The sequence below is a fragment of the Periophthalmus magnuspinnatus genome, chromosome 18 (assembly GCF_009829125.3).
Source record: "Periophthalmus magnuspinnatus isolate fPerMag1 chromosome 18, fPerMag1.2.pri, whole genome shotgun sequence".
NCBI classification, from domain to species: Eukaryota; Metazoa; Chordata; class Actinopteri; order Gobiiformes; family Gobiidae; genus Periophthalmus; species Periophthalmus magnuspinnatus.
In genome coordinates this window covers 10410439-10422272 of record NC_047143.1, presented here as the reverse complement: position 1 = coordinate 10422272, position 11834 = coordinate 10410439, and positions in this window count along the sequence as shown.

Here is an 11834-nt window from a genome sequence, read left to right as displayed (position 1 = left end):
GCGGTTCGTGAACAGGGTCCAGTAGGGGGCGGTGCGCTGATCGTATAGGTGGAGGTTTCTGACAAAGAAGATGGTGTACCGGGCTATGGACATGATGAGTCTGATGAGGGGGAGGTTGGGTCTGGATGGGTGATCAGGTGGACGGTCGGGCAGGCGGTGATGGTGGCGATGTTCCGGAGGACGTGGGCCTAGGGTGCGGTGACCTGGGGTGCGGTGATCTGGAGTGCGGTGATCCGGGGTGCGGTGATCCGGGGTTCGGTGGTCCGATGGGTGGTCCGATGGGTGGTCCGATGGGTGGTCTGGGGTGCGCTGGTCTGGTGAGTGTGACGGGGGAGCACCTGGCCTGCCGCACGATGGTCTGGGCGATGGTCAGCTGAAGCGGCTGGAGCGGCGACAGCTGGGCTGTGGTAGGCTCCTCCTGACTGTCGGCCGCGGCGCCGGGGCGGTGGTCGGCCCCAGGGCGCCCCCTTCCGGCCCTGAACAGGAGAGACCAGTGCTCCTGGTCGTCCCCTCCCAGGGCCGCCAGCGGTGGGAGACTCCAGTCCAGCCTCCGGGCGAGGAGGTCCTGGACCCGGACCCAGAAGCGGCGGGCGGCACCACATTCGCAAAAGAGATGTATGAGAGTCTCAGGGGATTCCCCGCACACTGGGCAGTCTCTGCCGTACACCGTGGGGCTGATGGCGTGTAACTGTATGCACGTGTAAATCAGTCTGTGTTTCAATTTGAATTCAAAGTTACTGACTATGTGTGGTGTAAACCATTCGAATGTGTAGGCCCAGATGGATGCGATGTCGTGCGAGGGGAATGTCTGTGACCATTTGTGTTCTGCCGCGGGACGTCTGAAGACTCCAGGGATCAGTACTCTGTAACAGGCTCAGGTGTTCATCTCGGTCAGCTTCTTCCACACGGTCCCGCCCAAACGTCGAAGTCGGCGGCGGGGGAGTCAACTCCTACCGTCCCCGGCCCGGGGGTACTCCCCCCGAGGGCCGGCGCACCGCGGAGCGCCTTCCCGCAAGAGGGACCCCCATTTGACTCCAACGTTCAGGGCGAAACGGAGGGCCATTTTGGAGACCGGGGTCCGTCGGAAGATTAGGCTGGTGGCCGCGAAGCGCCCCCGGATGACCTCTATGTCAAAGTCGCCGGTGGCGCCCAGCAGGTCGCCGACCCGGACAAACCCCGCTCTCTCGAAGTTCTCACTCCTTATGCACTCCCGAGGGGCGGACGGGCTCAACAGGAGGTCCGGGTTGAACTGTAGGGGGATGCTGGACAGCTGCCCGGCCGTGGTTGGCACGGCGATCGCCAGGTGCCTCAGTGCCCGCCACGCCGCCCACGCCTCCCATTCGAATGGGGGCAGGCTGTCCAGCATCGAGGGCGGCAGCATCTGGCAGAGCTGGTACACTCCCTGGCCGCCCCCCAAGCCCATGGCGTGGCCGAAAAAGGGTTTCCAGGGGGCATGACAGTGGGGGTCCAGGAACCTGCGGACAAGTTTCAGTCTGAGGCTGTTCTTTTTGGTGACCAGGTCCACAAGCCATAGACCCCCACTGTCGTAGCCCCCCACGATGGTGTCGTGGGCCACCAACGCTCTCTCTCTCTTCCAGATGAAGTGGCTGAGGGCCACGCTCAGTCGGTTGGCGACGTCGCCCGGCAAGTGGAGCACCGTTAGCGCGTGCACCAGCGTGGACACACAGAGGGTGTTGACGACCAGCACTTTTCCCTTTACAGTGAGCGTCCTGAGGTTCCAGAGCGAGATGGTCTGCCCGATCTTCAGCAGGGATTTCTCCCACTGCTTCTCGGCGCAGACCACCTCGTCCTTCCCCATCAGGATGCCCAGTACTCGGTACTGGTCGTCGGCCCTCCGCATGTCCACGCTGAGGTGCGCTGGGGCGACGTCGCCGCAGAACGACACCGATATTTTTGACCAGTTCACCTCCCCGCCCGAGGCTAGGCAGTAAACGCCTAGCTCGTGGAGAGCCGCTTCCAGGCTCTCCACATCTCGGGCGAAGAGGTTGGTGTCGTCTGCGTACTGAATGACCCTCAGCTCGCTTCCAGAGGGAGAGACGATGCCATGGGCGTGGGGGTTCTTCTTGATGAGTGCGGCCAGGGGCTCTGCCACGATGCTGTACAGAAGAGAGGAGAGGGGACAGCCCTGCCTCACCGATCTGCTTAATGAGAAGGTGTCAGTCAGCGAACCATTGCACTTCACTGTCGACCGGGCGTTTTGGTAGAGGAGTTGGATCCATGCAATGAAAGTGTCGCCAAACCCGAACCTCCGCATGACGTCCCACAGGAACAAGTGTTCGACCCTGTCGAACGCCTTGTGGAAGTCCACGCTGACGTGTACCCCCCTGTGTGGTGCATGTGTCTGATGAGGTACTTGTTAGTGAGGATGTTGTCAGCAATGTCCCGGTGCGGAATACTATATGACTGGGTCGGACTGATGACGGACGCGATGACTAATTTAAGGCGGTTGGCAAGAATTTATATATGTATCTTGTAGTCGGTGTTGAGCAATGAGATGGGCCTGTAGTTTTCTAAATCCAATTTACTGTCCTTTTTGTGTAGTAATGTAATGACGCCAGTGCAGAATGATGCAGAAACGTGGTTCTCAGATTGCATCTGCGTGTACAGTGACTGCAGTATGGGCGCGATGCGGTGAGCGAAAGTCTTATAAAAGTCACTCGTGAGACCATCCTGACCGGGACTCTTGTTATTGTTTAGCCCTTTGATGGCTTCCCGGACCTCCGCGACGATTATGGGCCGGTCGCAGAGGTCGCGGTTGCCCTCGGTCAGTCTGGCCTCAAGAGCGTTGATGGCGGTGTGAGTGGCATGTGACGAGGTTCCTTGCGCGCGAAATAACTCGGAGTAAAATTTCTGAATTGTCTCGAACAAAGTGCAATGGTCCGCTGAGATGACACCTGCAGAATCAGCGAGCTGCTGTATATACATTTTCCCTTGTTTTTGTTTTTTCCAGGCCGAAAAAGAAGGCTGTTCCCCTCTCACCCTCCACTGTGTATCTCGCCCTGCTCTTCGCCAGCTCCAGTGCCTCTAGACGGGCCCTGAGCTGGAGGAGTTCAGGATCGACCGGGCCTTTCTGAGAAGCCGCGCCCGCACAGATGGTTTCGATGCGCTGGCGCAGGGTGTTCTCCTCGACGCTCTCGAGCCATTTTTTGTGCTTGCAGAAATTTATTGTGGTCTTTTTGATTCTGATTTTTGCTTCCTCCCACCATTCTATTAGGTTTTTCAGCACCTCCTTTTCTTGCTCGAGAGCATCCAGGAGCCTGGCCAGCTTCTTTTGGTATTTTTCCTCGGGAAACAGAGTTGTTAAGAACCCACAACCCCCCGTTTCGCTTCCCACCCGTGAGGGAGAAGCTAACCGAGAGCGGTGAGTGATCACTGATACCCGTCCACGTGTACTCGGCCCTGTCCAGATTCCTGAGCAGGCACCCGGAGGAGAAGCACATGTCTAGCCTGGACTGTTTCAATACGCCCTGAACAACCTGCCTTCTCGAGAAGGCCATGGCCCTTGGGTGTAGCACGCACCAAATTTCTGTCATGTCCAATGTTTTTATTGATTCTATTAAGAAGGAGCGGCTAGTGTCATTGTGGTATATGTTATTTTCTGATATGTCGTGTTTACTTAGTACTATGTTGAAGTCCCCGATTATTATTGTTTTGTTATTCACATATTTGAAAAGTTGGATAAAGAATGTTTTCCGGTGTTGTTCATGGTTGGGTGCGTGCACGTTAATTAACCGAAAGGCCAGGGCCCCCTCGAAGTCCAGGACTAGCATGTTCCCCTCCCGGTCTGCATGGACAAGGCTGGGCCGGCCCGCGAAGCCCGGCTTCGCGAGCACGGCCACCCCGCGGGAGCGCCCCGGTCCCAGGGCGCAGTGCAGAGAGCCCGCATGGGCTGCCCTCGTCGCCTGCACGTGCACCGGGTCCCACCGCGTTTCCTGGATGCACAGAACCTGGAACACTCTGTGCATCCGGTCTACTCCTCCGAGCCCCCAGCGTTGACGGAGAGGAGGGAGAGGCGTGCCATGGCGCATAGGAGGGAAATGTTGCCTGAGGTTCATTTTGACTTTTTGTGTTTACTCTTCTGCATATCCGTGTCCTCCAGGCGTTTTTTAACCTCAGGCGTGCTGAATTCCATCAGCTCAGAGTCGTCAGCGGTCTGATTGAAGTGTTGGCGGTAGGGGTTGGTGAGAGAGAGAGAGCGGGGGCTGCGCACAAGCATAGCGCGCTGCCTCCGCTCTGCCCCGCTCAGCTCTACTGTCCTGTGACAGAGAGCGCGCTCTCATTGGCAGCTCGCCCCACTGTCTTCCCCACATGATGCTTTCTAGCCTAGGAATGCGGCCCACTGCCGGGGCCGCTTCCCCCGCCTCGGAGGTGGAACACGGGGCCAGTCCCGTGCTCGTCCTCCTCACCGGTTCGACTGCTGCCGCCCGGGCATTAGGAGTGGGGCCGCACGCGGCCTCCTCCCCCCGATCGAGGGTGCGGCGTGAGTCAGCTTTCTCACCCACCCCTACCACGGGCGCCCTCCCGCTCGCCAGCTGGGTGTCTGTCTCCGCTGACGGACCCTGATCCTCCTCCTCTCCCACCCCAGTCTCGCAGAGACTCCGCGGGTGCCAGGGTGGTCTCCTCTCCCTTCCTCAGTGTCTCCCTGAGGGCCTTGACTGCCTCCTCCTCCCGGCACGCGCACAAGTGGGAGAACATGTGACACTCTCTGCACTTAGGCGCCCTGGGCCCAGTGCACTCCTGCGTGTAGTGGCCCTGTCCCCCGCAGTTCCTGCACAGAAAGTCCGGACAGTCCCTGAACACATGATCGGGCCGCAAACACCCCCGACACACCCTCACTTGTCTGTCATGCAGCACCCTGAAGTATTCAGGGCCCGCAGCGGTGTTAAACCTCACGGAATAAGGCAGAGACTGGACAGTGTCGGTGAATCTTACCTTCACGAATCTGGTGCCGTCCGCCACGTCAGTCCCGGGCCACATTCTCCTCCGCACCTCGGAGACTGCGGAGACTCCCCAGGAGAGGAGCTTGGCCACGATCTCCTCATCCTCGATGTAGGCCGGCAGCCCCATGAAAGAGATGACTAGCTCATCCGCGGTGATATCCCTCCCATGCACTTTGGTCTCCCCAACACGGAAACCATCCAGTAGGCGCCCCTTCACCTGCGTCGTCGTTACCGTCAGCTCGTATTTTTCTTTGCTAATCTGCCGGAACGCCACCACGTTACCAGCTATGCTCTTCGCCGCTTTCAGCAGGACCATCGGCGGCACCTCTTTCCCATCACACTCCAGGAATACGGTCATGTCTTTATCATATTTTCTGTACTTCTTCGTGGGGGGTTGTTCCGGGGCCTTGGTCATTGAGGGTGCGGGAGTTATTGCCATGTTGTCCGTCCAGTCCCCCCCTCCCCCCATATTCTGATTTTCATGGTCTTGATGTCCAAATTCATTAATTCAATTTGTTTCTCAAGTCTAGCAGATAATATTAAAACTAAATATAAAACATCAAAAATCACCTTCAAGTACGTGCATTCTCAAAAAGAGAACACACTTACAAAGACATGTCTAAATATAATTTTTAATTACCTTTCACCGCGGAGAAAAGGTGTAGGTCTGGCAAGGTCTTGGTCACTTGAACTTGCCCGAACTTTTAGAGCACATGGGACGCACTTCTCTTCTGTTGCATTATTGAAAAGAATCAAGTAAAGTTGTTGCCAGTGCTGCCCCCTGTGTTGGAGGATTGACTTGCCACAGCGCATGCTCAAGAAAGGCACAATGAATAAATTATGAATTGGGTCAATGTAACTATTGTGAACTCTGTATTTAAGACCAGGCATAAAACCTTCCTCTTCGGTATAGCGTATGACCAGGTTACATAGTGAGGGAGTTAGGGTCATTAAAACCCGGGATAAGATAAGCTGCAGTAGGAGTAACTAGCTGGGGGAAGTATGGCAACCTGAGCACTATCCTCTACTTTGTCCTATTTTCTCATCAGCAATGCTATTCACATGTTGTCCCCTGTCCCACTCCCCCTGTGGAGTGTATCTCTTTCAGATGCCCCGATGACAGCTGGACCTCCTCCTTGCCTGGCTCTCCTCCTCCTCTCCCAGCTCTCCTCCTCCTCGTTTGGTCTTCCTCCCCCTCGCCTGGCCGATTTCTTATGTTGTCTGATTTTTCCTGTTGTGTCTGATTTTTCCTGTTGTGTCTGATTTTTCCTGTTTTTTTTTTTTTTTGTGTGTCTTGGTGGCACAGTGACTGAGTGGCATCACTCATGTCTCACAGCAAGAAGGTTGGTTCGATCCCCGGGTCACCAGGCCTTTCTGTGTGGAGTTTTTCATGTTTCTCCCCGTGTCTGGATGGGTTTCCTCCGGGTACTCCGGTTTCCCCCATCAACCAAAACATGAACGCCCTTCGAGACAACTGTTGTTGTGATTTTGGGCGTTACAAAAATAAATGAATTGAATTGAACTACTGTTGATTTACATGAGCCAAATTGGATTTACCTAAAAAATATAAATACAAACACAAGTTTAAATCTGTATCATTAAAATTGTACAGACCAATTAGATTTTGTTAAATTAAACCAATGGAAAAAAAAACGCATTGAATGAACAACAGCAATGTTTCACTTTTTTCAGTGTGTGACATTGAGTATGAATGTAGTGTTTGAGTGACTGGTGGTGAATCACGCTAAATACAACTTCGAGACCTCCCTTAGCTGGAGATCAGAAACTTGGCTGTGATCCACCACCCCCGGGAGACATGGAACTCACAATGGAGCAGAGATAGATCATAAAACGTACAGTCAACACAGTCAACAGCTCTTTACCATGGTACCCAGTGAGAGTAGGCTGCCTGGGAGAGATGGAGATCAGGTACAGAGATCCACAGTGAAGCAGAGGAGCTGAGGAGAGGGGGATGAGGATTAGCGTGTCAGTGGAGACGAGAGGTGGAAAGGGATTGAGGAGATGTACTGACAAAGCGGTAGAAGCTGATAAAATAGTTGGTTTTGAAGTTAGATTTATTTTTTTTAACCTTGTTTGAAGCAAAGTGCAAAAAGGTAAAAATAATTGAGTTTGTTCAATTAGCTATTCATAGATGTGTCAAAACACTGAGATTAAATGCGTTGTACCAGATTTTTACTATCTTAAAAACCCAATTTTTAAAAATATTTATTTTAAACTGTTTGCGTTGTCTGTTTAAACATTCTGTCTCGCTCACTCTCCAGTCTTGCCTTTTTCTGTCTTTCTCTCATCTCTCCATTTCTCTCTGTCTGCTGTCTCTCCCTCTCAGTCTCTGTCTCTCTCTCCTCTCTCCCTCTATGAGCCTGTCTCTCTCTTCCTCTTTTGCCTCTCTTCACCTCCCTGCCCCCCCCTCCTGTCTCTTCCTTCACTCTCTCTTCCTCTTTTTATTGCGTTCTGTATCAGTCTGTTGTCTCTTTTCTCTCTCCAATCCCTCTCTCATTTCTCTAATCCCACTCTGTCAGTCATCTTCTCTCCCTCTCTCTTCTCGCTCTCTCTCAGTCAGTCTGTCTGTCTCTCTTCCTTAACCCTCTCTCTTCTCTCTCTCTCTATGCCAACTTGATCAGTCCATCTGCCTCTCTTCTTTCTCTCCATTTCCCTCTTTCTTTCTCTCTCTGTGTATATATATATATATATATATATATATATGTCTGTCTCTTCCTTTTCTCCCTTTCTCTCTCCCTTCTCTCTCTCTATGCTCTCTCTATCAATCAGTCTGTCTGTGTTTTCACACTCTCCCTTTCCCCCTTCCCCAACTCTCTCTATGCCCTCTATATCAATCAGTCTGTCCCTCTTCCCTCTCTCCCTTTCCCCTCTCTCTCTGCTCTCTCTACCATTTAGTCTCTCTGAATCCCCCCCACTCTCTCTCTACCAATCAGTCTGTCTCTCTTCACTCTTCCCCTCTCTCTCTTCTGTCTCTCTATCTATTAGTCAGTCCACCTCTCTTCCTTCTCCACCTTTCTCTCTACTCTCTCTCTCTATGCTTTCTCTATCAATCAGTGTGTTTGTCTTCCTTCTCTCCCTTTCCCTCTCTCTTCTTCCTCTCTCTCTGTCTATGCTGTCTCTATCAAACTGTCTAAAACCTCAAATGCTTTTTAGTACTATGAAGTCTCTTGTAAATGCATGTAACGCAATTGTTGTTTTGCCCTCATCTACACTCTGTGAAAATGTCTTATCTTATTCTTTAGGGATAAAATCTCTGTTCTTAGTCTGCAATTCAATCTTTGAGTGTTTTGAGCCAGTGTGTCTCTCGGACATGAAAAAAACTGTTCAACAGCAAAAGCCTTCCTTGTGTCCACTAGATATTATTTCAAGTTGCCTGTTCAAGGATGTTTTTGATTCCATTGGACCTTATTTTGCTAATGCTGTGAACTTGCCTGTGATGTCTGGATCACAGCCCTGAAACATGCTGTGATCCAGCCACTCATTAAGAAGCCCAATCTTGACCCAAATATTCATTCTAACTTTAGACCCATCTCAAAGTTGCTCTTTTTGTCTAAGGATTTAGACGCGGTTGCATATGACCAACTGCAGTTTTACCTTAAGCTGGACATAAGTGGTGAGAAATTCCAATATGGTTTTAAATCCCAGTACAGTACTGAAACAGCCTTTTTAAAGTTTACCATAACCTGCTTTTAACTGTTGATTCTGGGAAATCTGCAGTTCATTTGGGTTTAGGCTTTTCAGCTGCCGTTAGCATGGTGGTTCACAGCATTATTTTGTCCCACCTGGAGACACATGTTGGCATTAAGGGTACAGCAATCTGTTGGTTTTCTCTGTCAGACAGGAATTTTCTGTGATCCTAAGACAGTACTCCTCCTCTATGTTTCCTTTAGAGTACGGTGTGCCCCAGGGTTCTACATTAGTGCCAGCCCTCTTCACTTTGTACATGTTTCCCCTGTTTGATGTTTTTGTTTTTTGTTTTGTTAAAAAGCACATGTCGTAACGGGTGTGTGTGGCGGACCAAAGGATGCAGACTCGGGGAATATTTACAGGATTTATTGTAGAGAATAGGACAATGTACAACCAGTGGGTGATCCGGATGTGAGCAGGTGAGCAGGTGAGCAGGAACACAGGACACAGGAACAGACCACATGAAGGGACGACAGGACGACAGGCAGACCAGACGGGCGTAGGGCAGAGCAGGCAGGAGACATCCAGGACCGGAGCACGACAAGAACACAAGGGCGACAGGAATGCAGGCAGGAAAGACGTGACACGACAGGGTGAAGTGAACATGACAATGATCCCGCGCTGAGTCTCCTCTCCCAGCTCCTTCTGCTCTGCCTGTCCTGGTCTCTGGCGTCCCGCCTGCCTCTGACTCTGGGTCCCGCTTCCTGGATTACGCTGGCCCCGCTCGTCCTGGTCTCGTCTCCGCCTCCCTCTTCACTCCGGCCCCGGCTTCCCGTTCCCGACCCGCTCTCCGTCCGTCCTGCCTGCCTCCCGCTTCCCGGATCCTCGTGTGTGTGTTGTCTGAACTGTTTAAGACTCCTTTCACAAACTTGTAAATAAACACTGTCAACCCGCTCTGAGTCCGCATCCTTTGGTCCTAAACCCGCACCGTTACAACAGCACAATGTCACATTTCATTGTTTTGCAGGTGATATTCACATATATCTGCCAGTGAGCACCACAGTCAAAGCTCTGCAGGACTGTCTCAGGGATGTGCAGAATTGGCTGAGCACAACCATCCTGAACTTAATTCAAACTAAAACTGAGATTGTGGTGTTTGGTCAAACTAACTCACTGCTTGGGCATGACAGCATGATTGGTCCTCTGTCCCCTTAGTATCGTCCTGCAGTGAAGAATCTTGAGCTGCTTGTGAACTCACAACTGAGGAAGCACATTAGCTTTGGCGCAATGTCCAGCTTCTTTCAGTTGAGGCTTCTTGCTAAAGTAAAGCTCTACCTTCCCCAGATTTTGAAAAAGCAGTCCACACATTTGTAATGTCTCATCTGGATTATTGTAATTCTTTGTATGCGGGGCTAAACCAGGTCTCTCTGCAGCGCTTAGTTTTTGTCAGCAGACTGCAGCATTCTGGACACTCTAAGAGACAAGTGCACATCACGGCTGTACTGTGCAATCTGCACTGGATCCTATTTCATATCAGGTGCAATTAAAAATGTTGTTGATTGTTTAAATGTGCACTATATGGATCCTTTTTATTTGAGGGAGTTACTGCAGCCCTATACTCCATCCAGAGTCCTGAGGTCAGCTGACCAGCTCCTGCTGGCTGTGCCCAAAGCCAGGCTCAAGACCAGAGATGACAGAGCCTTTTCTATGACAGCGTCCAGACTGGAACAACCTCCCTCTGCCTGTCAGATCCTCTCTTTAGGACAGTTTAAGACTAGACCGAAAACCGACCTCTTCTCCCTGGCTTTTAATACTAACTAGACAGGATATCTTTATGTTTTATTGTACTGTTCCTATGTATCTTATCTATATATTTGTTTTTTGTTGACTTTTATGCGAAGCACTTTGGGCAGCTGAAGTTGTTTTAAGTGTACTATATAAATAAATTTGTATCGAATTGCATCAGTTCATCTGTCTCTTTTTCTTTTCTCCCTTTCCCTCTCTTCTCTCACTATGCTCTCTCTATCAGTCAGTCTATCTCTCTACCTTCTCTCTTCTCTCTATGAGACAGTATATGTCTTTTACTTATTTTAATTTCTCTCACTCCTCTCTCTCACTATGCTATCTCTATCAGTCAATCTGCATCTCTTCCTTCGCTCCCTTTAAGTCTCTCTCCTGTGCCATCCCTCTCTCGTCCTCTCTGTCTTTTTCTCTCTCCCTTTTCCCTCCCACACACCCGCTCTCTCCTCTTTCTTGTTTTTCAGTATGCATTTATGCTTTCAGCGTTGAATGCCAGTGCGCCCTGATGACGTGTGATGTGGCATTCTGAACATTCTGACAGTCCTCACATGAATATGCATTTCTTACATCTACACACCAACAAACTGTTGCCTTGTTTTTATAATACATAAACAGACATTTGAGGTAACTTCATATAGTCAGAAGTACCTGTTCAGATTAGGCTATGCTATAAAATTAGTAGGGATGCACGTTTTCAGTTTCAATACTGATTTTGATACTATAGCTTTAAGTATCTGCCAATACCCGATAACATCATAAATTATTTCCTTTAAACTAAAATTAAAATAAGACAAAATTGATCTAAATGTGTTATGTAGCTGTTATTTATCTCTCAAGTAACTATAGAACAGCTTTGTAGAAATAAAAAATAATAATTCTATGTGTCTAATAAACCAATATTATCACAGATTAAGAAAATAAAATTGAAGAACAGATGAAGTACAAAGCAGTGGGTGTGTATCGGTGGCAGTAAAAGTGGCTATAAAGATCTGAGCAACAGTGTCTTGAATATAGGAGAATAAATATGGCTCAAACATGCATGAATCACTCCAAATACAACTTCGAGAGGATAAATGAGAAGGGGAACAGCTATAACATGGTTACAAACTCTGAAAAGTCAATTTTGCATAATAGGTCTGCTTTAATACAAAACTATATTATATGGAAACCTTATGGTGAAATTGTGAAGATAAATACATAAATATGCAAATTCAGCTCATTTAATTTGTTTCAAATCACATGATCAATTAGGCCTACATTTCTCCACCTTCTTTCTCTCAGTCTTTCTTCCTTCTTCCTCTCCCTCCCTCCCTCTCTCCCCTGAGGCCTTGATTATGCAGATTATACATTTGCAGGTGATCACATATGTATGAATATATTTTTCCATTTCTCTATCTCTCCCTCTTTCTCTCTCTTTCTCTTTTT